The 14,035-nt window shown below is 42.1% G+C and overlaps 1 long non-coding RNA gene across 1 annotated transcript; it reads left to right on the plus strand.

Moving 5' to 3' along the window:
• The first annotated feature begins 380 nt into the window (after positions 1–380).
• Positions 381–13,106, plus strand: LOC145409526 (uncharacterized). The gene is made up of 4 exons (XR_013899126.1): positions 381–445; positions 879–986; positions 7,606–7,675; positions 13,081–13,106. It is a non-coding gene; the product is annotated as an uncharacterized LOC145409526 (long non-coding RNA).
• Positions 13,107–14,035: the final 929 nt, after the last annotated feature.

Consider the following 14,035-nt stretch of genomic DNA (forward strand, 5'->3'; position numbering starts at 1 on the left):
CCAAACCATACGTGCTCCCTATGTGTCAACAAGTGGGTTGGTGGGGGGTTAGTGCCCCTCCCTGTAAAGCAAATAACTCAAGGTCAAATGGCCACCCCTTACGGGATTATGGCGTCTGGCAATAGATAGATAGATTTCAGATAGATTTTGGGAAGAAAAATAGAGTATGTTGTAGCTAAATGTATTTTAAGTTGCATAATTATAACAGTATTTGATGTGGAAGGGTACATTTTTAATGTATTATTGTATGGTGAAAAGTATATGTGAATGTAAATTTAGTTGTGAGAGAAATCCCGTTCTAACACATTACAGGATCCGTACCTAAGACTCCGTGTGACGTCAATGGGTCATGAAGCGATACAAGCGACAGATAGAGGTCTCGAGAAGAAAAAGAAGGCAACGGGAGGACTGAAGGAGTGGGGAAAAATACCAGATATTCACAATGGTAAGTAAGGATTAGCAGTTTTATACACAGATGGAGAATTATGGTAATATGAGGCTGTGTAGAGGTGAAGGGGGGAATGATAGAATGAAAGGGAAGGGAGAGGAGAGATAGGATGAGGTGAAGGATGCTTGTATGGCGATGGTCATACAGGTATTTTCGTAGTAGGGTTAAACTGTTTTTTAGTATACAATTTTGTTATTTAATATCTTCATTTTAATGTTTTCTCCTAAATAATACTGTGGCCAGTTTGCTTAAGATACCTGGTGCTACTTAGGGCAGTGTTTATTTCATTTCAGTAAAGAAAAATATTGTAATTTGTTTCAGTAATAATTGTAGTTGCTACCCAAGGCTTACATTGACATGGACACATTGGACTGTAGGATAAAGTTGCCCATATCCTATATTCTTTTATTTATTATTTTTATTTTTTTAGGTGATACGAGCTGAGGGGTATTCGTATAACTGGACAGTGGAGCCGCCCAGCTATATCAGTGTCACCACATCATGGCATCATTCCAGGATCAATAGTTTATATTATATGGTATGTATTTTGTAAACCTTGAAACCTTGAATGGGTTTAATTGCAATTTTTCAATAAATGTTTAGATGAAACTGCAGAAAAGCTCCCATGCATACAGTAGTTTTTTTGTTTTTTTTTTGGGGGGGGTGTTTTTATTTATATTTTTTCAGTAAATTATAATGCAATAATCATTGTGATGGCTTTAAGAAATTGTGGAAATGTGTATTTTTGAAGATGTCAACTATACGTAATGTCTGACTTGGCTCGTATCTCTGACTGGGGTAAAAATAATCTTGTTGTTTTTAATGCATCAAAGACTTAGTTCTTACACCTATCAACCCGACAAAAGCTTCCACAGGTGTACCCACTAATCTGTCTATCTGTCAATTGCTAGACGCCTTAATCCTGTAAGGGGTGGCCACAAACAAATCGCCTCCATGTCGCCCTGTCCTCCTCCATTTCACTGCCTTGCTCCCAGCTTACTCCCCCCTCTCTCATATACCTGTCTACTCCATCCCTCCATCTCATCCTTGGCCTCCCCCTCCCTCCATTTCATCCTTGGCCTCCCCCTCCCTCTCCCCCCTTCCACCTCACTCACATACACTCGCCTCATCAGTCTCTCACTCTCCATCTTCTCCACATGTCCAAACCACCTCAGTGTGTTTCTCCTAATGTTTCCTATCACATCCACATCCACACCACAACACTCCTTCACTTCCTCATTTGTCAGTCTGTCTCTCTATGTGACTTCACATGCTCCTCTCAAATAACTCATTTCCACTGCTCTCACTCTTGACTTCTGTCCCTCCATCAAGGTCCAAGCTTCACTTCCATACGTTAGAGTTGGTATCACAATACTGTCCTGGAGTAGCTTTTTCACATCCATACTCACTTCCCTGTTTCTCATCACTGCTTTCAAGGAACCAGCAACCTTTCTTCCTTGTTGCACCCTTTCAAGCACTTCACTTTCTTCCCTGTTGCACCCTTTCAAGCACTTCACTTTCTTCCCTGTTGCACTCTTTCAAGCACTTCACCCTCTAGACTTCCATCCTTACTCATCACACTACCCAAGTACTTAAACGTACTCACATTTTCCATTTCCTCCTCACTTTCTTCCCTGTTGCACCCTTTCAAGCACTTCACCCTCTAGACTTCCATCCTTACTCATCACACTACCCAAGTACTTAAACATACTCACATTTTCCATTTCCTCCTCATCCAGCCTCACTGTACACTCACTGACTCCATCTCTCTCGAAGACCATAACTTTACTCTTTCCTACATTCACCTTTAGATTCTGTTTCTTACACACACTCCCAAACTCATTCACCAAGCCTTGTAACTCTCCTTCGTCTTCTCATAACTACACAGTATCATCTGCAAACAACAGTACAGGTAGTTTCCAAACACTGCCCTCTCTTATTAGGGCTGCTTCAACATCCACTGCCCTACCTTGTATCTCGTTTATAACCCAATCCATGTGCAGATTGAACAACCATGGGGACATGACACATCCTTGTTTCAATCCAACATTCAGATAGAAAAATTCACTCAGATCACTATCCACACATACTGCAGCCTTAGCCTCCTCATACATACTTTTCATGGCCTTCAGCAATTTACCATCTACTCCATGTATTCTTAATACTTTCCACAATCCTTGTCTGTTCACCCTGTCATATGCTTTCTCCAAATCCATAATGGCAGTATGCAGCTTCTTTCCCTTCTCCAGAAACTTTTCCATTAAAGATCTAAGAATGAATATCTGATCTACACAACCTCTTCCCTTCCTTATACCTCCCTGTTCTTCTCCAACTATTTCCTCTGTTACTTCCCTAACTCTGTCAGTAAGTATCCTACCATATACCCTTCCTATTACACTAAGAAGACAAATGCCCCTTTGATTACCACACACTTCTTTTTCCCCTTTTCCTTTGTACAGGGGAATAATTATACCTGACTTCCAGTCCTCCGGGACTCTACCTTCCTCCCAGGCCAGTCTGCACATCTTCCACATCCATTCTACTACTATCTCTCCCCCATGCTTCAGCATTTCACCACACACTCCATCTATTCCTTGGGCTTTTCCCAGTTTAACTTTCTTCATTGCTTCCACAACTTTCATCCTACTGATTTCTTCCTCTTTTCTCACATCCCTCCTTCTTTCAGCCATTCCCCAGCCACTTTTACTTGCATTACTTTGATTCTCTATATTCAACAATTCCTTAAAGTGTTCCCTCCATCTGCTCACTTTTTCTGTCTTATCCACTAGTAATCTACTATTTTTATCTTTTACTCCCCAGGTGACTTCTTTGGCACCCTGTCTAACTTTCTTTACCTCTTTCCAGGACATTTTCTTACATTCCCTCCACTTTACACTCAAGTTCCTTCCAAATTCCTTATCCACTGTATTCTTACTCTCTCTCACTAATCTTTTCACCTCTCTCTTCCTCTCTACGTATGACTCTGTCTTCCGTCTCTCAACTTCTTCCACGCCTCTGTTTCTTATCCACTCATTACTGTATATGCTTTCTTCTTATGTGCAACAACCCCTCTCACCTCTTCAGTCCACCATACTGTTCCCTGCACCCCCTTTTGTCTTCTCGTCACCCCACACACTACCTCGCATGCTACATAGATTTCTTTGGTGAATATCTTGCACACACCTTCCACGTTCCCCATCTGCTCCAATCTATATTTACCTGATCGCTTCTCCGTTTCCCTCTTATACTCTGCCTTTTTTCCATCTTCTTGCAACTTTTCCACTCTCCTTGTATGTACTACTTCCTCCTGTCCTTCCCTTCTTCTATTTCTCCATTTTATTTGGACTTTAATTTTAACCACCACCAAGTGGTGGTCTGAAAGTCCACTCCCCCAACCTCTATATACTCTTGCATCCATTATACACCTTCTCATCCTTTCATCCACACACACATAATCAGTCATTGCCTTCCGTTCATTCCGTTCACCACCCACCCCTCACATCACTCGCCATGTATACCTGTGGATCATTTTGTTCCGGAAGAGGGTATTAGCAATCACCAACCCCCTCCCGGCACAAATGTCCACTAAAGCTCTGCCATTCACATCCATCTCTGCAGGCACACCCCACTCACCAACTACTCCATCCACCTTCCCATTCCCTACCTTTCCATTCATATCTCCAATCAACAACACTCCCTCATTCCTTTCAAATTTTTCCATGCACGCTTCCACATTTGTCCAGAACTTTTCACGATCTTGCGTTGGTGCATACACGCACACAGTCGCCCACATTTGTCGTCCAACTTTTAATCTTACCCACACAATCCTAGAGCCAACTGATCCTTACTCTCTTATATTCTTCCATCTGTTGCTCACAACAATACACACTTCTTCTTTTGCCCTCTCATTCTCACCTACTCCTGCGCATATACCGCTTCTATACTGTACTCCCATTCCCTCACACTCTTACCTCTCCATTTAGTTTCTGTTAACCCACATACATCCACTTTTGCACCCTCTAGCAACTGGACAATCTCTCTCTCTCTTTCACCTCATCATTTCCACCCCTTACATTCCAAGTACCCACTAATGTTTAATAATATTCAGCTTAATCCTGCATCATCCTTGAACATGCTGGGGGTTTCATTCACTTGGGGCTTATCTTGGAAAGATCATATTACTGTACATCCCTTGTAAAATCTGCATCCAAGAGATTAGGTGTGCTAAGCCGACTCCATTTCTTCTTTACGCCTGCACAATTGTTGACTCTATGCATGGGTTTTATCTGCCCCTGTGTGGAGTACAACTCTCATGTGTGGGGAGGCTTCCCACATACAGCTCTTCTCAGTCGGGTGGAGTCAAAGGCTTTTCGTCTCACTAACTCTCCTCCTCTTACTGGCTCCCTTCAACCTTTGTCTCTTCACCGCACTGTTGCATCTTTATTTCTTTTCTGTCACTACTTCAGTGGTCATTGCTCCTCTGAACTATCTGCTTACATTCCTCCACCTCTAGGAAGGCGCATAGCACCCATCTAGCAGCAAACTCTCATCCCTTTTCTGTCCAGCTCTTTAATGCAAGAGTTAACCATTACTCCCAGTCCTTCATATATGCAACAGGTCAACTTTGGAACTGTCTCCCTCTGTCTGTATTTCCTGCTTCCTCTGATCTCCAGTCTTTCAAACACAGTGTGTCCAGGCATCTCGAAATGATCGGATCTTGAAGTTGGCTCTCTCTTGTATTTTGGTTTTCTCTTGGAAGGAACAGTTATTGTGAGCTTGTGGCCTTTGGTTCCTTCTTCCAAGCATAAAAGAAAAATATATATAAAAGATACGTCACTATTTGTACATGAAAACTGTTGCAAGCAGCCACCTACAATATTGGACTTACCGATTGGTTTGGCTTCAAAGTCAGTCTGTCGCCAGGCATTTGTCCCTGAGAAAGCTTGGCTTGGAGGAGTGGCTGGTTAGGGTGGTTATGGCCATGTATGTGGGTGCTCACACCCAGGTGAGAGTGAATGGAGATTTGAGTGATGAGTTTTCCGTGAATGTTGGTGTGCATCAGGGGTCAGTCTTGAGTCCCATGTTGTTTATCATGGTACTTGAAGCCCTTTCACGTGACTTTAGAAACGGACTCCCGTGGGAGTTGTTGTATGCTGATGATTTGGTGTTGATTGCAGAGAATGAAAGGGAGGCGGAGGAAAGGTTTAGGAAGTGGAGAGATGGTATGGGGCAAAAGGGTTTAAGGGTAAATGCAGATAAAACAAAAGTGATGATATCTAGGGTTGGTGGCGGTACTGTCAAAGACGAGGGAGAGTGGCCATGTGCAGTTTGCCACAAGGGCGTGGGAAGTAATTCCATCTTGTGCGGTGTGTGTGATAAATGGGTGCATAAGAGATGTAGTGGTATCAGAGGTAGACTGCGAGATAATGCTGATTTTATGTGTACGGCGTGCCGGGGTGAGCAGGTGGAGATCGTCAGACGTGAAAGAATTGAACTTGCTGGTGAATCTCTTGAGTGTGTGGAAGAGTTTTGTTATTTAGGAGACATATTGTGTGCTGGAGGTGGGGCTGGAGCTAGCTCTGTGGCTAGGGTGAGAAGTGGTTGGAAGAAGTTCAGGGAGCTTTTGCCTCTCCTGACATTGAGGGGGCTCTCCCTACGTGCTAAGGGGTCTTTGTATGCAGCGTGTGTTAGGAGTGTAATGCTGTATGGCAGTGAGACCTGGGCAGTGAAGGAGGAAGACATTCGCCGGCTCAGACGTACAGAAATGACAATGATTAGGTGGATGTGCAGTGCGTCCCTGCGTCCAAGGCCTGGAGGGGCTGGGTTTACAATGGAAGAGTTGAGAGGTAGGATGGGACTGGAGTGTATTGGTGTTGTGATGAGGAGAGGTAGATTGAGGTGGTTTGGACATGTGGAGAGGATGGGGGATGATAGTTGGGTGAGGAAGGTGAGAAGTGTTAATATTGGGGGTGGGGTTATGAGGGGTAGACCAAGAAAGACATGGGACGAGGTCATTAAGTGTGACCTTAGGGTTAAGGGACTGAACAGGGAGGCTGCAATGGATCGTGCAGCATGGAGAGCCGCCATTAGGTGACCAAGGCCGACACATGCAAGCATGTTGGAGCCTTTAAAAACGAAAACGAAAACGAAAAACGAACCTAACCTAACTAATGAAAGATTTGGAAATTAATGATTTTCAGATTTGAATCAACCCATTGCCCTCTGTGGGACACCATCGCATGTCAACAGGCCTAACTGGGTGCTCTTTAGTAATGCTGCATTTTTGTGAAGCCCAGGCTTGAGCCTGCCTTTTAGCCAAACTCTTGTGCTTTTTGTTGTGGTGAACAGGCTGAAAGTGGACTTCGGCCACGTATTAACTAGGCTTGAGCCTAGTCAAACCAGCCCTGGAGAAAGCTGTTGGTAGTTTAAAGCCAGAGGTATGGCATCATGTGTGAACAAAGATGTTGTCTTCTCAGCTGTGGGTGCATTTTCAAAATACATATGAACATTGTATGTAAATGTTGTCAGCTGATGGAAATGTTTGCAAAGGTTTGATGATTGGAGGCTTAATATTTTTATTGGTCATTGAGGCTTAAGTGCCAGTTTTCCTATTTGTATTAGTAAGTTTTACATGAGTTTATTTTCTGTTTGGGTGGGTTGAATCTCTTTAATTTGTTTCAGTCGTTGATAAGTTTTATTTGAGGGGAAAAGTTGGGATTAAAGTATTGGGTGTTGCCAATAGGGATATAAGGTTTGCTGACTTGTAATGACTTTATTGAAAGAAGTAATTGCTTTCCCAGGGCTATGGAAAGGATCTGTGGTAAATCCTTCTAATCCCTGCTTTGTGTCTTGAATGAACTGTGCCCAATATGTTTTCTTGAACTAAAGGTTTTCCTCTCTCTTTTTAGGATTTGCTTTTATAGTGTGTATTATGACAATGGGGAGGTGGTCTGGTGAAAGGTCATGTACTGTTTTCCAAGAAGTCTGAGTGATTAATGCAGGGGTACATGGGTGAGGTTAGTGGATTGAGATTCATATTTCATTATTTTGAAGGATAGGTTTGGGTGTGGTATTTGTTTGTATGTTTTATTTATTGCAGAATTATCCTATTGCATTATTATACATGTATGATGATTATAATTTATTAATGGTTTCAGGTGATTATGAAGCACACACGCATGGATGATGTGCCTGTGAGGTGGATGCTGGATTCTGGTGGCTTCACTGGTGAGTAGGTGAGTGTGTAGCCCATTTCATTAGACATGCAGTTGTTTAGTTCTCACATTGTTTTATTTGTTTGTTTTTATTAATGTTCACTCAAACCTCAAGTACTGTAATGCAGTGTTGAAGTTACATGGTCACCAACTCTGCATAAAACCACAAGTAACATGGTGCTTGTCTCAATGGCACATAGTTCATTCCCATGCCTTAATGTTATGCTCATGGCTTGCTTTGCTTGGGTACTCCACTCGGCTCCTGTCGTACATAGTTAGCTCTACTCATCTCCCACAGTTCCACTCAGAGCTGCCATTTTGTAGGGTTTCGTTTGCTAGCTTGGGGGGGGGAAAAAAAAAAACGAAGGTTGATGACACAGTCGGAATGCCATGACGTCAGTCCTCCAGGGAGTCAAAAAAAATACAAATGCTCAAAGATCCTGTGTAGGGATTGTAAAGTATGATATGCTTTAGCTTATTTTTATTCATCACTGTAATTGACATTTATGACAGTGTGTGTGTGATGATATGGCATTAACTTTTTAGGAGTGGGTGGTGATTCTAGGAGGCCATTCCTGCCTGTACCTTGGCAGAGTACAGTACAATGCCTGACCTGCGATGTTGCTTATGAAGCTGTGTCTGGATAATGTACAAGCCGTTGTGCACCACATCTGATAGGTCCTGTGGCTATTGACCTTTAGTTACCAATATACAATAAACACTCAATTATCCATTGTAATTCAGCCAAGCCCTACACCCAGTGAAGTGAAACACCTGATATTGCATAGTACTCACCCCTACCCTTGGCCCAACATTCAGTGTCGAACCAGATATTATTTTACTATCTGTCTTGACCCTGTATCCTAAAAACTTTTCTAAGAGTAAAAGGTGTAAGCTAAGCATAAAATACAATTCATTATTGATACAGTACAGTAATAGTGTATAGTGCAATCCCAGATAAGCAGGAAGCTTGAGAAATATGCCTTCCCAGTTAGTTATTTTTCCCGGACATTTGATATATACTGTATTTATAGGCTGTGTCATTGCGGTATATACATTACCACTCATAACCAAGGCCACACAAAGTTACATTTGAAACATAACCTCCTCTTAAAGACACCCCATAGACATAACACACATGATTGCACTGTCTTGCAGGAGTGAAAATTGCACACAGTAATTTCATTTTGTGAAATGTAATATGTTATTTTACTCATAAAACGTGGAATAATAAGCTAAAATAAATCTTGAGCATTTATTAGTGAACTAAAGATTTAAAAGAAGTGTTGTACAGTAGAATTATCACAACTCCCTTGCTTACAGTTTATTCCTCACCTAACACCCCTCACTTGCCACTCAGCATTTTTGCAAATGATGCAGTAAATATGTATGAATTGCCTGGAAAAATAAACTAAATAAATCTTGAGCACTTATTCGTGAACTGATGATTAGGAAAGAAATGTTGTACAGTAGAATTATCATGACTCCCTTGTTCACCATTATATATATGGCAACGGCCCACCAATTTATTCCTCACATGACTGCTATCACTCCACCCCTCACTCGCCACTCAGCTGTTTTGCAGATAATACGGTAAATACATACGAATTGCAAGCGTAGTAATTTTATCTAACAAAACAAATCTTCATTTGTATTAGTTACTGTATATTTTATCTTCTCTGCCAGTGCAAATGTGTTGTAAAATGAATTTATACATCATCTTAGAATGCATTTGCACTGGCAGAGAAGATAAAATTTAGCTGATAGAAATGAAGGCATGCTTTGCTGGAGAAAATTACTGTGCTTGCAGTTAATTCATATGTATTTACTGTATTTTCTACATACCAGCTGAGTGGTGAGTGAGAGGTGGAGTGACCACAGTCAGGTGAGGAAATTGATGGGCTGCAGCCGTATACATACAGTAACTGTGAGCAACAGAGTCCAAGGGAGAAGTGATAATTCTACTCTGCAACAGTACTTTCCAAATCATCAGTTTACCATTAAATGCTCAAGATTTATTTCTTTTTTTTATTTTTCCATGTTTTATGAGTAACATTTAACAGAATGGGCTTGTCAAGATACTGTAAGATATTGCAAGCTCGTTGATATATAACTGGTTCATTACGTTGAAAACAGTACGGGTACTACACGTTTTCCACCAGTGAAGAGCATGCCTTTATTTCAGTGGATATATCCATCTTTTCTTGACTTTTATCCTGAAAAATTTTCCATGAGTAAAACATGAAAATTAAACATAAAATACATTATTGGTATAGTACAGTAACATAATACGTAGTGTACTACTGTATGTATCTACACAACTACTGTTGGCATCAGTGGAGGGTAGAGTTGTACACCATACAGTACAGTGCACTCAGTCCCATGTGGACTAGTCGCAGTAATTATGTGTACAGTAATTTCAGAATCATGATAGAGCACTAGGACACGAAGCACTGATAGAACATTAACTTTGCTGCAACATCAAGCGAGGCATGTGAGGCCACACAGTAAATCTTATCACTAGGTTTCTGGTACCGCATGGTCACATGAGCAGAATCCATAGGTACTTCTTCACTGAACGAGAGAATGAGAGAGTGATGGTAGGCTTGGCGGGCCAGGTGAGCCGTTCCCGCAATGAATTCTGATTGGCTGGTGCATTGCGGGCATTCTCAATGGCTGGTGTGTTATGGGATTTTCCCAGGTGGGCTGGATATTGCAACGATGGATAATTGAATGTTTACTGTATACCATCTGATACTGCTGTATGATAATACATCGGCATACTATGCACGTTTTCTCTGCATCATTTGGTCGCAGCATTCATTTTGCTTCGAATGTTAAGGGATAACCAATGCTCCCACTTCATGGACAATCCCAGTTGCATGATTACCATGAATTATTTACATGCTGTAATGCATTATTATTCACACCACCTGTTGTGATAGCTTAATATACAATGTATGTCATACTGAGGCTTTACCAGCACTTACAGTAGGTAAAAATGACAGATATTTTAGTTTCTTATGCACACCAGCAGCCAGCTTGACTTTCCCAGCATTTGTATGTTGCAGTTATGTATAATGTTGCTCCAACTATCTCGGTCACATTAAAACTGAAAGTGGCAGTTTTGCAAGCATAATGCTGGCCATCATCCATTTTCTTGATGAAAATAGCATAGACGTTCAGAAATGGTGGCAGTTGGGTGTGATGGCACTGCAGTGAACACAGGGAAGAAGGGCGGTGTTATAAGACTCCTTGAAGAATATGTCAAACGTCCTCTGGAGTGGTTTGTTTGCCTTCTCCATGCAAATGAACTTCCTCTGTGTCATTGTTCAAACATGTGGATGGTTGCACGACAGCACCAAGAAGTTTCTCAGGGCGAGTCGGTTCTTTATTGGCAGATTGTGAGGAAATGTTAGTTGTTGCTTTTGAGCCAATAACATGTGAATTTCCAGATGTCAGCATTGAAGATTTGAATTCGGACCAGCAGTATTTACTAGATATTTGCCAAGCAGTAATCACTGGCAATTACTATATCTCTTTGTCACATCTTTAGCCAGGAAAACTTGTCATGCCCTGCTGGGTCCCACTGGTCAGTTGAGTTTTGCATTTGTATGTTGCGACAGAAAGACCTAGCAATGATCTGAAAACAGTCGCTGAATTATCTTCAAGTTTGGTTCATAATCAAGTCCAAACATTCATGCAAGGATGACTCTAAGCACCTGTGGATGCAGATTAAGAGATACCACCTGTCGTGAGATCTGAAAGCTGTAACTGATCCAATGATTCAGCAAAATGGCTACTTTGGCCACCCTGAGAACATTTTGGTGACCATGATAATCAACAAGCGACAACATACCAGGGAGCTGGGCATTCGACGAATCATGTGAGCTTGAGCCTCCAAGACACCTCAACAGGGTACCAGATGTTTTCAAGTACCAACTCTCAATCTCAATACAGTACCGAGGAGTACATTGATTTGATTGACTGGCAGAAGTGTGTCCTGACTGAACCTCCAGTCGCAAAATCAATCTCTGATGCTGACCTGGAAAGTGTGGTTAGTAACAAAACAACTCTTGCCACTGAAATTTCACATTTTCCATGTCATACACAAGCAGTGGAAAGGTGCTTAAAGGCAGTCACAGAGGCATCAATAGCTGTTCTTGAACAAGAAGCATGAGATGGCTTTATTTGAGCTATCATGCCAGCATTTAACCTTAAGAGTGAATATTGCTGTAATGTATGGAGTAAGGCCAGAAAGGAAAATGAAAGGCAGTGTTTGCTTATGAGCTGCCCAACGATAACTTCTCGCTTATTCACCCAGACAACCCAGTACAACTCTGTACATATACTGAATCCTAAACGAGAGAAACAGTTCATTCAGTTTGTATAATTGAAACATACACAGACACTGAATTGCACAACACAGTAACTTTTTAGATTTGTTGGAAGTGTTGTGCTTGCTGGCTTAAGTTGCACTTACTGGGTCATGTATATTTGTACATTGCATATTATAATGTATAATTGTATAATATACTGTATAATATAATGAGTGGCAAGGATTTGTTATTTATGTCACAGGTTGGTAAAAAACAAATGGTAGAGGGCAGGAAATTTAGTCCTATTTCAATAAAATTTAATATTAACGAGTAATAGCATGGGCAACTTCTGGTAGGTATTACATCAAATAAATCTGTGATTTGATTTTTGACCCCAATTTTCACTCCACCCTAATGGCCAAATCATCTCAGTGTATTTCTCCTAATGCCTTCTGTCACATCCACACCACAGTGCACCTTCACTTTCTTATTTGTCAGTGTCTTTCCATGTAAATCCATACCCCTCCCCCCCCACCACCTCACTTACATACTTTCTCCTGGATAGTCTTTCGCTCTCCATCCTCCCCACATGGCCAAACCACCTCAGTATATTTTTGCTAATGCCTTCTATCACATCCACACCACAATGCTCCTTCACTTCCTCATTTGTCAGTCTGTCTCCATGTAACTCCACATGCACCTCCTGTGGATCATCTACATAATCATTTATCTATCTATTGCCATACGCCTTAATTCCGTAAGGGGTGACCACAAACAAATTGCCTCCATGTCTCCCTGTCCCCTGCCATTTCACTGCCCTGCTCCCAGCTCACACCCTCCTCCCTCATATGCTTCTCCTCTCCATCCCTCCATCTCATCCATGGCCTCCCTCTCCCCCCCTCAACCTCACTCACATACACTCTCCATGTTAGTCTCTTGCCCTCTATCCTCTCCACATGGCCAAACCACCTCAGTGTATTTTCTCCTAATGCCTTCCATCACATCCACACCACAAAACTCAAAAGATGAAAAAAAAAAAAAAGTTCACCCAGTCCTCCATCTTGCCCTGTGTGTCTGATGTTCCAGTATTTCCACGCAGATGTCTGAGAAGGGTGTGAGACGACGCAGCGCCCTGATCGCCCAATGGGAAAACCACATCCGGCAGTCACTGTGGTAGGTTTATTGTTTAAGCTTTGAGAGACTGACTAGGAGAGTATGAGTGAGGTGGAGAGGGGAGGGGGAGACCGAGGATAAGATGGAGGAATGATGATGATGATATATATACCTTAGTACAGTATGTTTGTGCCTTGTTTAGCTTTGAGAGACTGACTAGGAGAGTGTATGTGTGAGGTGGAAGGGGAGGAGGAGGGGGAACTGAGAATAAGGTGGAGGGCTAATGATGATTATGACAGTGATGTTGATGGTGGTGATGATGATGTCAGTGATGATGATGACTGATGATGATGGTGATGATGAGAATGATGATGGTGATAACAATGATGATGATGATGGATTAATACTATATCAATAATAATTTCTTTCCCTTGCCACAGAATGCATTTGGCGCTTGTGATAGCAGGTTATACCATATGCCACCAACCAGCCAGCCCTGTCACCTTCCCAGCAGCTCCAAGGGTCGTCACATGATTGCTACACATCATCAGGGCTGTAGAATCGGCCCCTGATTCTTCCTTTGATTCTTAAGGTTGTGGCTGTTAATTATTAGAAGCAGTCAGTGTTATGAGTTACATTTTTTAATCGTGTTTGCTATGCTGTCTGTCTACTGTATCTATCTGTCTATTGCCAGATGTCAATCCTACAAGGTGTGGCCACAAACTTATCACCTCCATGTCGCTCTGTCCTCTGCCATTTGGATTCCCTTCCTCCCGCTCACCCCTCTTTTCAGTATCTCATATCCATCCCTCCATCTCATCCTTGGCATCCCCTCTTATTCTCCTCCTCCACCTCACTCACATGTCCCCCTCCCTCCCTTCCATCTCTGCACCATCCCCCCTCTCTTCCTTGGTCTTGCCCTCCTCCTTCCCCCTTTCACC

Source organism: Coenobita brevimanus, chromosome 81 (genome assembly GCF_032717465.1).
Source record: "Coenobita brevimanus isolate Jiangsu-jjx chromosome 81, ASM3271746v2, whole genome shotgun sequence".
Taxonomy (NCBI): Eukaryota; Metazoa; Arthropoda; class Malacostraca; order Decapoda; family Coenobitidae; genus Coenobita; species Coenobita brevimanus.